The 13,286-nt window shown below is 48.1% G+C and overlaps 1 long non-coding RNA gene across 3 annotated transcripts in view; it reads right to left on the bottom strand.

The window, feature by feature from the left end:
* The window catches only part of LOC109456405 (uncharacterized), a 38,341-nt gene that overhangs the window by 14,067 nt on the left and 10,988 nt on the right, over positions 1-13,286 (bottom strand). For all 3 annotated transcript variants that reach the window (XR_012494719.1, XR_012494717.1, XR_012494718.1), the window contains exons 2-4: positions 11,136-11,240; positions 10,054-10,147; positions 9,436-9,623 (exon numbers count right to left, since the gene is read on the bottom strand). This is a non-coding gene — a long non-coding RNA (uncharacterized LOC109456405). The remainder of the gene's footprint in view (positions 1-9,435; positions 9,624-10,053; positions 10,148-11,135; positions 11,241-13,286) is intronic.

Genomic DNA, 13,286 nt, shown 5'->3' on the forward strand with positions numbered 1-13,286 from the left:
AGGGGCCCATATCTGTCAGCCCAGCCTGTGTTTAATTCATTCACTTCATTTTCTGAGTTCTGAGGACGGGGCTGGGGATTCCATGCACCCAGAAGGGACCTTGGTTTTCTCCAGGGCTGTTAGCTCGCCGGCCTAACCCTTTGTGGCCTGTGGCGTTGCGGGTTCTCTAGCAGAGAAGGGCTGTGGTTTTGGGAGGTTGGGCTCCTCCGTGCAGCAGCATCTTTGGTTCCTGTCTTGGGAGGCTGTTAGGGAAGGAGAGGACCCAGGAATCTGGCCCAGAAAGGGTTAAGCTCACCTGCCCTGTTGGGCTCCCATCTGCAGCTCTGATTGCTGAGGGAGCCAGAGCAAATGTGTTTGAGGTGAAGGTCTGGGAAACGCTGTGGTGCCGGGACCCTGGGCTGTGCTGGGCCCAGTTGGGATGCCTGCAGCTGGCCCCAATTTTCCCTTTTTGTGACTTGGGGCCTGTTTCCTCCTGTGTGACACAGTGGTTTGAAGTCCTCTCAGCTCCTGGAGGGTGGGAGCACTAACCTAATGGCTTTACTGTTTGTCTTTTCTGTCTATGTCCTCACCCCACACCCTTCACTGCTTGACTCAGAAGCTGTGCCTAGAAAGGGAGGGCAGGAGAGGCCCCAAACCCTCCCTGCGGGGTTTGGGGGGCTGACCCTGGTGTCCCTCTCTGCTCCCTGCCTCACCCCTTCCCCTGAACCCCAGGACTGCACTGGGCGACTTGGGTCGATGGTACCCTGCTGATGAACATGTCAGCTCTTAAAGGCTCAGGGATGACATCTGCAGCCCCAGCTGGTACCCGCATGTGAAGAGAGGACACAGCACCCCCAGATGGGTGAGGGAGGAGGAGCTTGGCCAGGCACAGGCCCTGTAGGTAACTCTGAGTGTCAAGTAGTGGGTTGTCTGGACCCCAGAGGGAGGCTCTGGGAGGAGGGGTTTAATGGTTGTGTTATGCCAGCAAGAGGAGGGTGTGGCTGCCTTCCAGCTCGTACCCCTCACCCCAATGCTGTATTTGGATCAGCTGAGCACTCGCCTAGCAAACAAGGCCTTACAAGCCTGCAGCCCCTCCTAGTGCAGGTGGGGAAGCTGCTCTGAGCCCCACAGCCCCGGGTCCAGGCCGATGCCTGACCTACTTTAGCTGTGTCTGGAGCCACTGGGTCTTCCTGAGGTGAATTATTTAGCTGGGGCGTCTGGGCCTTTCTCAGAGGGGCTAGGAAAGCTGCTCCATAATTTAAAGACCCCCGCTACTCTGGCTTCCCTGGGGGGGCCTCCTTCACGCTCTACTGAGCAGGGCCCAGGCCTGGGTCTAAGAGGAGGAGCGGGGAAGGGGAGGGAGGCCCTGAAGCCATCCCAGAGGGGCTCGCCAGCTGGACTGGGGCCTTTTTCATGGGGAGGCCTCTGCAGAAGGGCCTTAGTGGACAGTCATGTTTGGACTGAACTGTGGAGTTGATGAGCCTCAAATAGCTAAAGGGCTTCCTGGCAAAGACACAGGAAGGCGAGGGTCACAAGCAGCCAGGTCCCGACTCCCCATTTCTATGCTTTTTTCCAGAAAGCACCTTATTCCTTTCCAGAGGTGTTTAATCCTGATCTGATGACAAGTGGACTTTCTGAAAAGGATTTTGGGCACCTGGGAAGAAGCAGGGCACTTTTGCTCAGGGGTGCCTTCCCAGCAGCACGGAAATCTGCCCCCATGGCAGAGAAGGCATCCTCACGAGTGCCAGCGCCTCCCACCCCTTCACACGTGAGGATGGTGCTAAGAGGATGCTTGTTGATTCCCTGGGGGCCCAGGCTGCTCCTGAGCTCTGGCCTGACACTACTCTGCCTCCTGGGACAGAGATGATTCTCAGCAGCTTGACTGGGCCATTCCTGGCCAGCATTTTTAGGGATGTGACTTTAATTTTGCAGCTTTCACAGGAGAGCAGGTTCCCAGGCCTGCCTTTGGAGCCTCTGGGCTGTGTGTGCTGACATTGAGCTTTCCTGAGAATCAGTGCAGGGTAAAGGCTCAGGCTCCATGGGACCCCAGAGGTCTCAGGAGGGACTAGGCTCCCCCATTCCTCACCCTTTCCACCCTGTCTTGCCTGCCATGCATGTGCCCTGCAGAGCTCCATTTTTTGAAGCCTAAGTAAAGCCTTGTTAATCTCCAGGAGCCCTCTGTCAGAATGCAAGTATCCCTGAGAAACTGAGTAAAGCCCCTCAGGGTAAGATTAAGGAAAGTGCCAGAAGGGGACCCTAGAAGGGAAAGGTGCAAATGGGGAAAGAAAGACTTTCCTGTGAAGTATTAGGAGGAGGGAGCCACCCAGCTGCAGCCTTCTCTGCCTCTGTCCGTCCTTGCTAGGCCTCCCCCCGTGGGCCTCCCTCCGTGGGCCACCTCTAAGAGGGCAAGCCCCACTCCCTGGCTGTTCCCTCGGGAAGAGGAGAAACTACAGGAGCTGAGGGCCCACCCTTGTGAGGGGAAGGAGGTTGGGCAGATATTTGCCCTGGCACTATTCCGGGGCTGACAGGAAAGGGGCATGAGCTCCAGGCATTTCCCCTGGGCCTCCTTGAACCTCACCCAGCCCACCCACACCCACTGGTCAGTGTGGACACCATCCGGGGGCTCCCTCGCCCTCTGGCTTCTGTTTGGGTTGGGTGAGTAGGAGCCCGTGCAGGAGTTTAGAGGGAGGTCAGTGAGTGAGGCCAGATGCCCCTCAGCCGTTATCTTCATAACCTTAGAGCAAATCACTTTGCCTGGTTTTCCACAGGCCCTTGACCATCAGAATGTAGCATGGAGCATGTGGAGTCCAGCCCCCTCTCCCATTTTACAGATGAGGGAGTTGAAGCTCAGAGGGGAAGTGGTTTGCTCTAGTCACAGACAATGGCCAAGGTGTGCTCCACTCTCCTGAGTCCAGTCCAGCTCCTGCCACCACCCCACCTGGCCATTCCAGAACCGCATGCACACCCTCTAGCACACGGGCAGAGAGGCAGCAGGCACAGGATGGCCACAGGCTCAGAAGCCTCTCCCTGCAATTCCAGAAGCCAGGACTGCAGCTCGGGGTTTCCTGTCAGACCACACCCTGGCCTGGTGTCTTCCTGAGCCATTCGGTGCTGTGCCCTGATTAAGGGACAAAGAGAAGGCCCTCAGTGACCTATCCAGCTTCAGCCCAGCCCTGTGCAGGCTCTCTGGCCTTTTAACCTAGGGTCACTGGGCTTGCAGGACCCAAAGGTCCTCAGTTTATGTCAGAACCAAGACAGTGTATCTCCATTTCTGCCTGTGCTAGAGAAAATGCAACACAATTTAATAGGAGGCGTCTAAGAGGTAAGGAATGGTAGTATCATTTCATGAAAGCCCATCTTTTCTCCTCTAAATGTGTATATATTTCTTCGTGAACCTGTGCCCTTCTCTCACAGGATTATTGTGAGGCTTACTGATAATACAGGGACGTGCCTAACACATAGTAGGTGCTCAATAAATGTTTGTTATCGTTATCTTTAAAAGAACATTTTCATATTGCTCATGTTTAACAATTGAAATTGAGTTGATCCTAATTTATGCGCTCCTTGGTTATTTTTCCAATGGCTCAATAGTCCTCAAAAGGTTTTTCACCCCTCATTCTACCTGGAAGGGAAGTGGAGTGAGGGCAGGGGCCTGGGAATCGTAGGGAACATGTACAATCCTCCAGAGCTGGCTTTGGCACCTTGGCACCTTTGGATCGAACCGTAGCCTTTCGCGCCAATCATTTGGGATTTCAGAGTTCTGACAGTAGTCGTATTAGGTTGGTGCAAAAGTAATTGCAGTTTTTGCAATTATTTTTAACCTTTTAAACCGCAATTACTTTTGCACCAATCTAATAGTAATACATTATATACTGCTTTACAGTTATCTGTGGTGATCCTCATAAAAGCCCTATGAGATATGCAGGAAAGGTATTATTATCTACTTTTTGTAGCTATGGAAACCAAAGTTAAAAAGGTGCCACAGAAAGCAGAAGGCTCAAGACCCAGCTTTTCTGGTGTCCCCTCCGGGGTGAAATGATTCTCTGGAGCTCTGAGTCACAGGGTCCCACCAAGGCCGGGGTTCCTGGGAGACCAGAACCCGTGGTTACCCAAACCTCTCTAGTAACCTACTTACAAAATAGGCCACCAACAAAAACCAAAGGCTACAACCATTGGAGTATGTGGGAGGGAAAAAACCTGGGCACGGGTGATCAGAGGTCAGAAATCTCTTAGGTGGACTCGTTTCCTAATTTGGCCAGAGCAGGGTTATACATGTGCCAATATCAGCCGCTTTTGTCTGAGCTGGATTATCTCGTTAGAGTTTGCGAACAACTGCGTCTTCATAATACTGCCTAAATGAGTCATTTTGACTCAGGATGAACTACTTGAGTTTGTTTTCAATAACTGAACATCATGGGGCTAGGAGAGAAGGAGGGAGCCGGGTCCATAGTCTGTAGCCACAAAGCGCTGCTGTCCCTGATCTTCACTGCTGCCCTGGGACAGAACAGAACAGCCTTCTCCATTTCGTGGACTAGAAGTTTGGAGAGAGGCCTTGAGGAGCCAAGCCAAGGCCCTGAGCTCTGGGTTCTGGTCACTCCAGGGGAAGGACCACACCCACTGACCCCCTCATTCTCTTTCTCCAGTCATTGTTCCTTCCAGCAAACACTTGCTGAGTATCTGCTCTCTACTGGAGCCTGTTTGGTGCCGAGGCGGAGGCTGAGGCATAGTTTCTGTTCTCAGGGCACAGCCTGGGCTCTAGGGGTCTGAGCTGTGCAGCTGCCTAAGTGGGTAGTAACTGGAAAGGGGAAGGTTTAGGCGTCAGTGGTTCCAAATGGCTCAGTCTCCCCTTTTGTCCCTGGATGCCTTCCTACTGCGCCCCTCCCCTCAAGAGTCTAGACCCTACCATGGGCCCATGTCACTGTGGCTTCTCAGAACAGCTCTGTGGGTGTCTTAGGAGGTGGGCACAGAAGGAGATGCACCACATCTGACCCCAAGGCCACGCCTCAGCTTCCAGAGCAGAACACTCAGATTCCAGCCCCCGGTGAAGCCAATCCCTCACAATAGAGGCTTCTCAGCTGTGCCTGTTTCTCTCTTCAGACCCAGCGTCGTATTCCTGGAACCAGCGGAGCATGCCTCCTGGAAACTAGCTCGGGTCTCAGGGAAGAGACGGAGGGAGGAGCACCATAAAAGGGCACAAGGAGGGAGCAACAGCCCCCACAGCAGTGATTTCCACTAGGATTTTCCCCAAAGACCATACTCCCAAATACTGCTTTGCGTATACTTTCCATGGACGTATATATTTAAATCTCTCGTCTACATCTGCCAGATGAATTGCGCCAAAATACCATTTCACAGTTTCAAAGAACTTTCATAGTTCTCTAGAGCCTGTGGGCCAGATTTAGGCATTCAGGACCCACCCCAATCTGGCTTCTGGCCCCTTCTACCTGGTGCATCCAAGACATTTGCTGCCCACTGTGCAGGGTCTGAGATAATCACAGGGAGAGCGTTTTCCCTATGAAACTGACCATCCTCAAGGTACCGGGGACCTCTGTGTGACCTGACCCCAGGTCATGTCCTGATGGATCTCTATGCATGCTCTGTGACTGCAGCAAGTCCTTCTCTCTCCTTGGTCCCTTGCCTGTCCTGTCTTTCCACATGCTCCTTTGCTCCTCTGCCCGATATTCACCTGTGTTTACATCTCAGATGTCTTGTCTTGGCCCAGTGGTGCCCACTGCGAGGTTTCTGCTCACCTAACCCCACACTACACAGGTGGCCTGAGATGGGGCCGCCCTCTTCGCAGGGACAGGTTGGGCCGGGTGAGGCTGGGGCGCCCTCTTGCGGTAAAAAATACTCATAGCCTCACACAGATGTTTTTCCCTTTTGATCTTCCGGGAGGAACTGCCTGGGGCTCCTCCAGGATCTATTTATTCTGGATTGTCTGGGGGCCTGTGTTCTGGGTAGTGCCCTTAGAGGTAGAGTCAGCCGTCAGTCACAAACATTTACGGAGCACCTACTGGATTCGTTACATACACAGGGTGACCAAAAAAATGTGTAGACATTTTAAGAAAGGAAAACTATTAAAATTGTAATAATGTATACTGATAACAAAAGATGACTACAAGTCACATCTGACTTCTGCAATTACAAGAGGTGCTCAGAGTGGTTACCATCAGCCTCCAGACACTTCTGATGACGGCGAGCTACTGCTTGAGCAACATTGACCAAAGTGTCCACATGTACACATTTTTGTGGCACCACCAGTAGATAGCCAGTCCCTGTGCTGGCACTGGGGATACAAAAGTGAATATGAGGCCTTGAGGAATTTGATTCAACCCCCCCGAGTTCATGGATGCAGAAGCTTAGCTTTGGCCCTAAGAGGCGAAGAGATGTGCCCAGTCTCATTTGGTTATGCAGAATTGCCATAAAACTCAGGTGTCCTAACTGTGTTTCATGCTGTGTTTCCCTGAAAATAAGACTTAGTTGGACCATCAGCTCTAATGTGTCTTTTGGAGCAAAAATTAATATAATACCCGGTCTTATTGTAATATAAGACCCAGTCTTGGTGGGGGGTGGGGGGTGGGAGATGAGGGTTAAGGGGTATCGAATATATGGTGATGGAAGGAGAACTGACTCTGGGTGATGAACACACAATGGGATTTATAGATGATGTAATACAGAATTGTACACCTGAAATCTATGTAATTTTACTAACAATTGTCACCTCAATAAATTTAATTTAAAAAAAAAAAAAAAGACCCAGTCTTATGTAATATAAGACCATGTCTATAATATATGATATAATATAATATAATATAATATTAGTGTAGTATAATATAATATATAATACCAGGTCTTTAATATAATATAATGTAATAATATACTATAATAATATACTATAATAATATAATATAATACTGGGTCTTATATTAAATTTTGCTCCGAAAGACGCATTAGAGCTGATGGTCCGGCTGGGCCTTATTTTCGGGGAAACACGGTAAAGACCTGCACGCCCCTCCACCTCATGGTGTAAATTCCTAGATGACCATAGTAACGTGCAAGGAATGGCACAGAGCTTAATAACCACAGTTGATATTCTCGGAGCTTACATGTCTAGTTTCTCTCACATCTGGGAACTCAAATTTGGACTCTTCCTTTTCAGTGCACTGTTCTCAGGTGTCACCAGACCAGTTAGCCCTGCCAGGCACTGATCTCATCTGTGTAAACCTTGCTGCTCTCTGTCCAGATTGGAAGTTCCTTCAGAGCATAGGTCCTGCCATCATCACTAACCATGTCTAGGGCATCTGGTTGTACCTAACACATGCCTGCTAACTGGCTACACACCTGCCTACTAACGGGCTACTTCGTTTTTACAAAATTATTTTTTTCAGTTGACATTCAATATTACATTAGTTTCAGGTGTACAGCATAGTGGTTAGACACATACGTAATTTATACAGTAATCCCCTGATTAGTCTAGTACCCATCTGGCACTATACATTCTTGTTGTAACAATTAGACCATATTCCCTATGCTGTACTTTACATCCCTGTGACTATTTTGTAACTACCAATTTGTGCTTCTTAATCCCTTCACTTTTTTCATCCAGCTCCCCCACCCCTCTCCCCTGGCTATTTCATTTTTGAGACACATTGCAGATAAGTCTCCTCCTCTCTAGACATGTGTCCTCACTGGAACCTGATGGAGGTTCCCACCCTGTGCGAGCGGTCAGAGCTATTCAAAGGTGCCATGAGCTGCCTCACAGCCCATGACTTTCTTGCGCCTTTCAAGTATATGCCGGATGATGCTCAGCGAGAATGTTCTGGAGGCAAGTCACACGCGTGACTGGGGGCCCCCATCCTGGTATTTTTTGACTTTGCTCTCCGTCATGAAAGGCTGGCCTTAGTGCAGGGGTCGGGGTGATGGAACTGAGGAAGGCGCCTAGGTTACTGGATGGCAGGCAGGGCACCTCATGCCCCACTGAAAGGGGCATTAGCTTCTCAGCCCCCGCCAGCTGCTGCTCAGCAGGCTGGGGGTCCCATGTGGCTTTGGGTTTTCAAGAGAAACTCGACATTCAGATTTTAAGGTGAAAATTCCTGATTTTGCATGTTGACAACTAACCAAAAAAATGTAGACACCAGTGCATTGGGCTAAAACCAAGGCCATGTGCTGTTGGTTTGCATCTCAAAGATTCCTTCCAGTTTTCTCTCTGAGGTGAGTCTGGAGACAAACACTGTCCCCACGTGCTCGATTACCCCCAACCCCTCGGTACGGCCCCTTCCTCTCCCTCCTTGGTTCCCTTCTTTTTCAACAGAAGCAGCATTGGCCATCTTCCCCTCACCACATCAATCCCTCATCTCCCCATGAGGAACCAGAGTGTATCGGCAATGCCTCCACGCGCCACCAGGGGGTGGGGTCCGATACAGAAAACGATTGTTTTTGGCCGGCAGAGAGGATACGGATTGTGATCACCCTCTGCCAGGGTTGAGGATCTGTCTTGAACCCAGGTTTGGGGGTTAAGAAGACATCTGGGGTCATTTCTTGAGGGTGCAGTGTGGCTTGCCATTCCCTGCCTCATCTCCTGGTGGGTGCCACGCCTCACCTCTGGATCAGAGGAACAACTTTCTACTTGGATTTCCTGCCCTTAGCTCCCCCCCCACCCCCCCCCCACAGCATCTCTCATGTTCCCCAACCACCCAGCAATCACTGATGATCTGCCTCAACCTACTTTTCACAGACCCTTTCGAGAGCCTTCGATGGCTTATCATCATATACAGCTTTTCAGAAGTTCAGTGTCAGGATGCTGATACCTGGTACGCACAGGAGACTGGGAGGGGAGGAGCTTTCCCAGCATCTCGGTTGTAATTGTAAGGGAGAGCTTTGTTATCCCAGCTTCATAGCTGAGGAGATTGAAGCACACAGAGAAAAGTGACCCCTTTGGCCATCCAGCAGAACTCATGTATTTTCTGATTGTCCTTGCTAGATAGGGTAAGCAGTATAAACACTTGAAGATATAGTTCCCATACTCAGAAAGACTACAGCTTGTTAGGAAAACATGAGAACACATATAAAAAGGTATTAGATTGGTGCAAAAGTAATTGCGGTTTTTGCAATTATTTTTAACCTTTTCAACCACAATTACTTTTGCATCAACCTAATAACTAACTCCCAGTAGCTTGCAAATGGATAGAACAAGCAATAATGACAGCAGGAACCCAGGAGAGGTCCCTGGATCTACAGGGTGGAGAAGGCTTCACAAAGTCAGCAGTGGTCGTCACACTTGGACATACAAAAAGGCTTTTCTTTTCTGACAGGGTTATGTTGAAAGAAATCAATTTCCAGAACACATCTTCAGTAAGTAGTATTCTATGCCCGAGAAGACCTCTCCTCCCTCATTTTCACAATTTCTTGTCTCCCTCTTTACAAAAGAAAGGTGTGGTATCCATTGGTACTACTCACCCATTTTCTTTGTTCTCCTGCTTCCAGGTACTTTCCCAACTTTTAGATGTTAGGCATTGCCATTGCTCTGGCCAATGAAAGATGAGCAAAAGTGTGTCTCTTCTGGGTGGAAACATTTAAGAGCCAGTGTATGATTCTCCTCTCTGCCATGATGACCGATGACATTTCAGATGGTGGAGTCTGGATCCCTGGGTGACAATGGCATGGATCAGAACCTCCAACTATATATGTCAACTATACCTCAATTTAAAAAAAAGAACCTCCACTGACCTGCAATGGACATGAATCGTGAGTTGGGTGGGGGTAGGGGGTAGAGGAGAAAAAAAACCCCTTGTTTGTGTAAGCAACTAAGATTTTGAGCTTGCTTGTTAGTACAGCATAACTTAGCTTATGCTATACAAAGGACTTACCTCTTGCCCATCCTAAATGTGACTTTGCTATGTTGCTTGTGTAAAAATCTCTGGGGCTCCAAACAAAGAAACTATTTAAAAGAGTGATTTCAATATTGAGAAAGTGAATGACTCAGAAGGACTGGGTAATACATCCTTTCGCAAATCATAGATTTCCCAGTATTTTGCTTTCAACAATTGAAGGAGGTGAAACAAATTCAGTTGTTACCTGCTGGATGATTAGGTGGTATTGAGTGACTCTGCCAGAACGTCTTCCGTTCCCGTGTACTTATTTATATGAACAAGATTTCTCAGCTTAATATCTGTAAAAATGAAATGTGGAAATACAATGCTGATCACTGTCTCAATCCAGCATGTACATATCTATCTCAATATGAGTTGTATTTCCTATAAAAATTTACTTCTAGTGTTTAATAATTTTCTATCAACATTTGCAATATGTTTATATTATTTTGACAAACAGTGAACTAATAATAATTGTAATGATAGGTCAATCCAGAAGAAAATTTTAAACTCTAGAGCTTTATGGACACAAAAAAATAAGAAAAAATACAATTTTAATTCATACATATACTTTTATGGCAGATAAGTATGGTTTGATGATCAATAAAATATTTCCAAGCATAAACTTTATGTTATATTAGGATAGCATTATGTGGGGGAAATGGAAAGAAAATGTGAGTTCAAGGAGAAAAGTGCAATGATGCAAATTTTCCTTTGTTGAAGAAGAGCTTGCTTATGTATTTTGCAAATGGTTGATAATGGGTATCAAATCTCTGTGATTCCACTGGATACATTTAATATGTTTTATTTTAAAATGTCAGTGTTTCCAATACACCAGAAATCATGTCCTTTGCAAGTATTTAACCCTGGTTGGAAAAACATTTTTAATTTAAATTTCAAGAGAATATAATTTTTAAAAGTCAGCTTTATTGAGGGGTACGTCATTTAAAATTTTGTTTAGGGTGTGCTTGAGCTAACTTATTGAAAGACTACTGCCTTGGGGGATGGGCTGAATTTGGCTTGGTAGAGGAGAAGAAAAGCATTCTGGGTAAAAAGAAGAGAGAGGAAAAAGGTATGGAAGTGGAAATAGGGCATGTTTAGGGAACTGTGAGTGCACCAGTTCAAGGTGGGGAGTAATCCGAGATAAGCTGGAAAAGTAAGGGTGAGACTAACACTTATTAGGCTAAGGCATTTCTGCTTCTTAGTAATTTTAATTATGTAGGTTATGCCTGATTATAATCTCTTTGTAAAAAGTTAAAATTTTATGGATAGGTTTGGGACCATCACCTTTATTTCTGGTCCCCTTCCCATCTCTCCAGAGGTGACCTTGCTTTTCAGTGTTGGCTCCTTCAGATGTGTTTCCATGTATTCACAGGCACATGTTGCGGGTTTCTGCAGGAGAGAATACGTAGGCTATGAAGTTTCGGCTTTATCACCGAAACTCAGGGCTATTACTAGCAACGTGAGGCTGGGGGATGAGCTGGGGATTGCTCCAAGACATTACTCTTTCATGCCTTGCAACTGGGATTTGCTTACTGAGAAAATGAGAATCGTGATTTTGGGGTGAGGGAAGGAGTTGGGGTAATTTTGGCACAAAGCCTGTGACATAGTATTGTCAGAAGGTGGCATTAGGTGCCATGTGTATGGAAGGTGAAGGGGATGGGGCAGAAAAGGTGGTGGGAGGACACTAAATCCCATCTTTATTTGCTCACAAATACACCTGGCTGAGTAGAAACATTCTCTTTAGAAACCCATTGTCCTCTTGGTTTCTTTTATTCCATCCCTTTTGATAGAGACAAGGGCAAAGAAAACTATGTAATAATCACGCAAGTGTGATGAGCAACAGCAATTGATACTTAGCCTCACTGCTGAATACAATGGGGAGTGGTGGAGACTGTGGCAAAATGGACAACCCAAGCTCTTTCTAAAAGGAGCAATTTTTTTTTTAATTCCAACAGCCTTTTGAAGGGAGCAATCTTACTCATCCAAACAACTGCTGTCTTGGTGGAATATGGAATCAACATGAACCATGTCTTCTTATTTTTCAAGAGACTATAGAAATTGGGAGTTTTGTGTGAAATCTTTCAATATTAGCGCAAACATTTCTTAAGTGCTGTGCTAGCCAAGCAAGGCATGTGACTGCAGGATGGGCTTGGCCTGCGGGCTGCTAGTTTGTGATCTCTGCTTTAAGGCTTCTTGCCTGAAGGCAGAGCCCTGGACCGGCATATAATTTCTTGGCATGCCGCTTGGCTCCAAGGTCTATGTGGTTATGAAGGAGTCTGGGTTTCTTAGATGCTGTGGGAATGGCTGACTTCACTCCCCGTGTCTGGTTCCCACTCCTTTTCCAACACCTAGCTAGTAGTAATAGAGTTCTGCCAGGAAGCTGGGAGCTTAGCAGAAGGTTCCAGAAGCATCCTCATAAATCCAGGAAGTCAGCCAATCTAGATTCACTAGAAGCCAAGACTCCTCCAGGGAGCTGGACCTAAGGTCTCCAGTGTCCTTCTCTCAGGCGCTGGGGATGGGTTCATAGGCCTCTCCCAGGGCAGAGCCTAGTGGGAACATAGACTGGTGACTATTTCTCAAAGGGCTTTGTCCTGTGACTAAAGCCAAGCAAGGCAGTCAGACATAAATGAAAACACACATACACACACTGTCCCCAGCACTTCCAAGGCCTTTTCCCACGCGGTCGCCGGGCTGCCGGAAGGGCAGCTGGTCATGGGAATGGACCCGAGGCCGCCTCCCCCACTGGAAGCTCCACCCTGCTCCATTTACTCCTGGCCATGCAATCCCTGGCCCTCTCCACCCGCTTACTACTTCCAGGGAAGGAAATAGCTGAACAATGCGGCAGATCAGAGAACGGGCACAGAGCCCAGGGCCCAGCACTGGTCCTTGGCAGGCTGTGGGCTCCAACCCCTGGCTGCCCTACTCCCACCGCACACCCCTCCCTTTTCCTTGGTTTCTCTGAAGGTTGGCCTTCCTCAGACCTTTCTCCCTACCTTCTTGCCATCCCTTCGAAACTTCAGATGGCTGACAACTTTGTCCCCTCTTCTAGGTTTGCCCCTACCTAACTGGGTAGTAGCCAGTGGTGAGCCCACTCCTGCTTGGGTGTATTTCCTAGTCTGACGGGCTGTAGCCAGGTTTTGATGGAGAGTTTGGTCAGTGGGTGGAAGAAAGGGTCACTTTTTTCCTAAAGTTTTTCTCCTGAGGTGAAAGCCAGTCATGAAAATGTAGACGATACTGGAACAGACGACCTCAGCCCTGAGCCCTCCTCTCTTCTGGGCAGAGCCATCTCGGCTGGGTAAACGGGGATGGAATTGCTCACAGCACTATGTGGCCATTCTCAGAGGAACGGAAAGGAATCGCTAGTCATTTCCAATTTCTTGGGGCTGGGAAGTTGGTGGGAACCATTACTTTTGTTTTTCCTGTTGGTCTAAAATA

The sequence above is a fragment of the Rhinolophus sinicus genome, linkage group LG03, assembly GCF_036562045.2.
Source record: "Rhinolophus sinicus isolate RSC01 linkage group LG03, ASM3656204v1, whole genome shotgun sequence".
Taxonomy (NCBI): domain Eukaryota; kingdom Metazoa; phylum Chordata; class Mammalia; order Chiroptera; family Rhinolophidae; genus Rhinolophus; species Rhinolophus sinicus.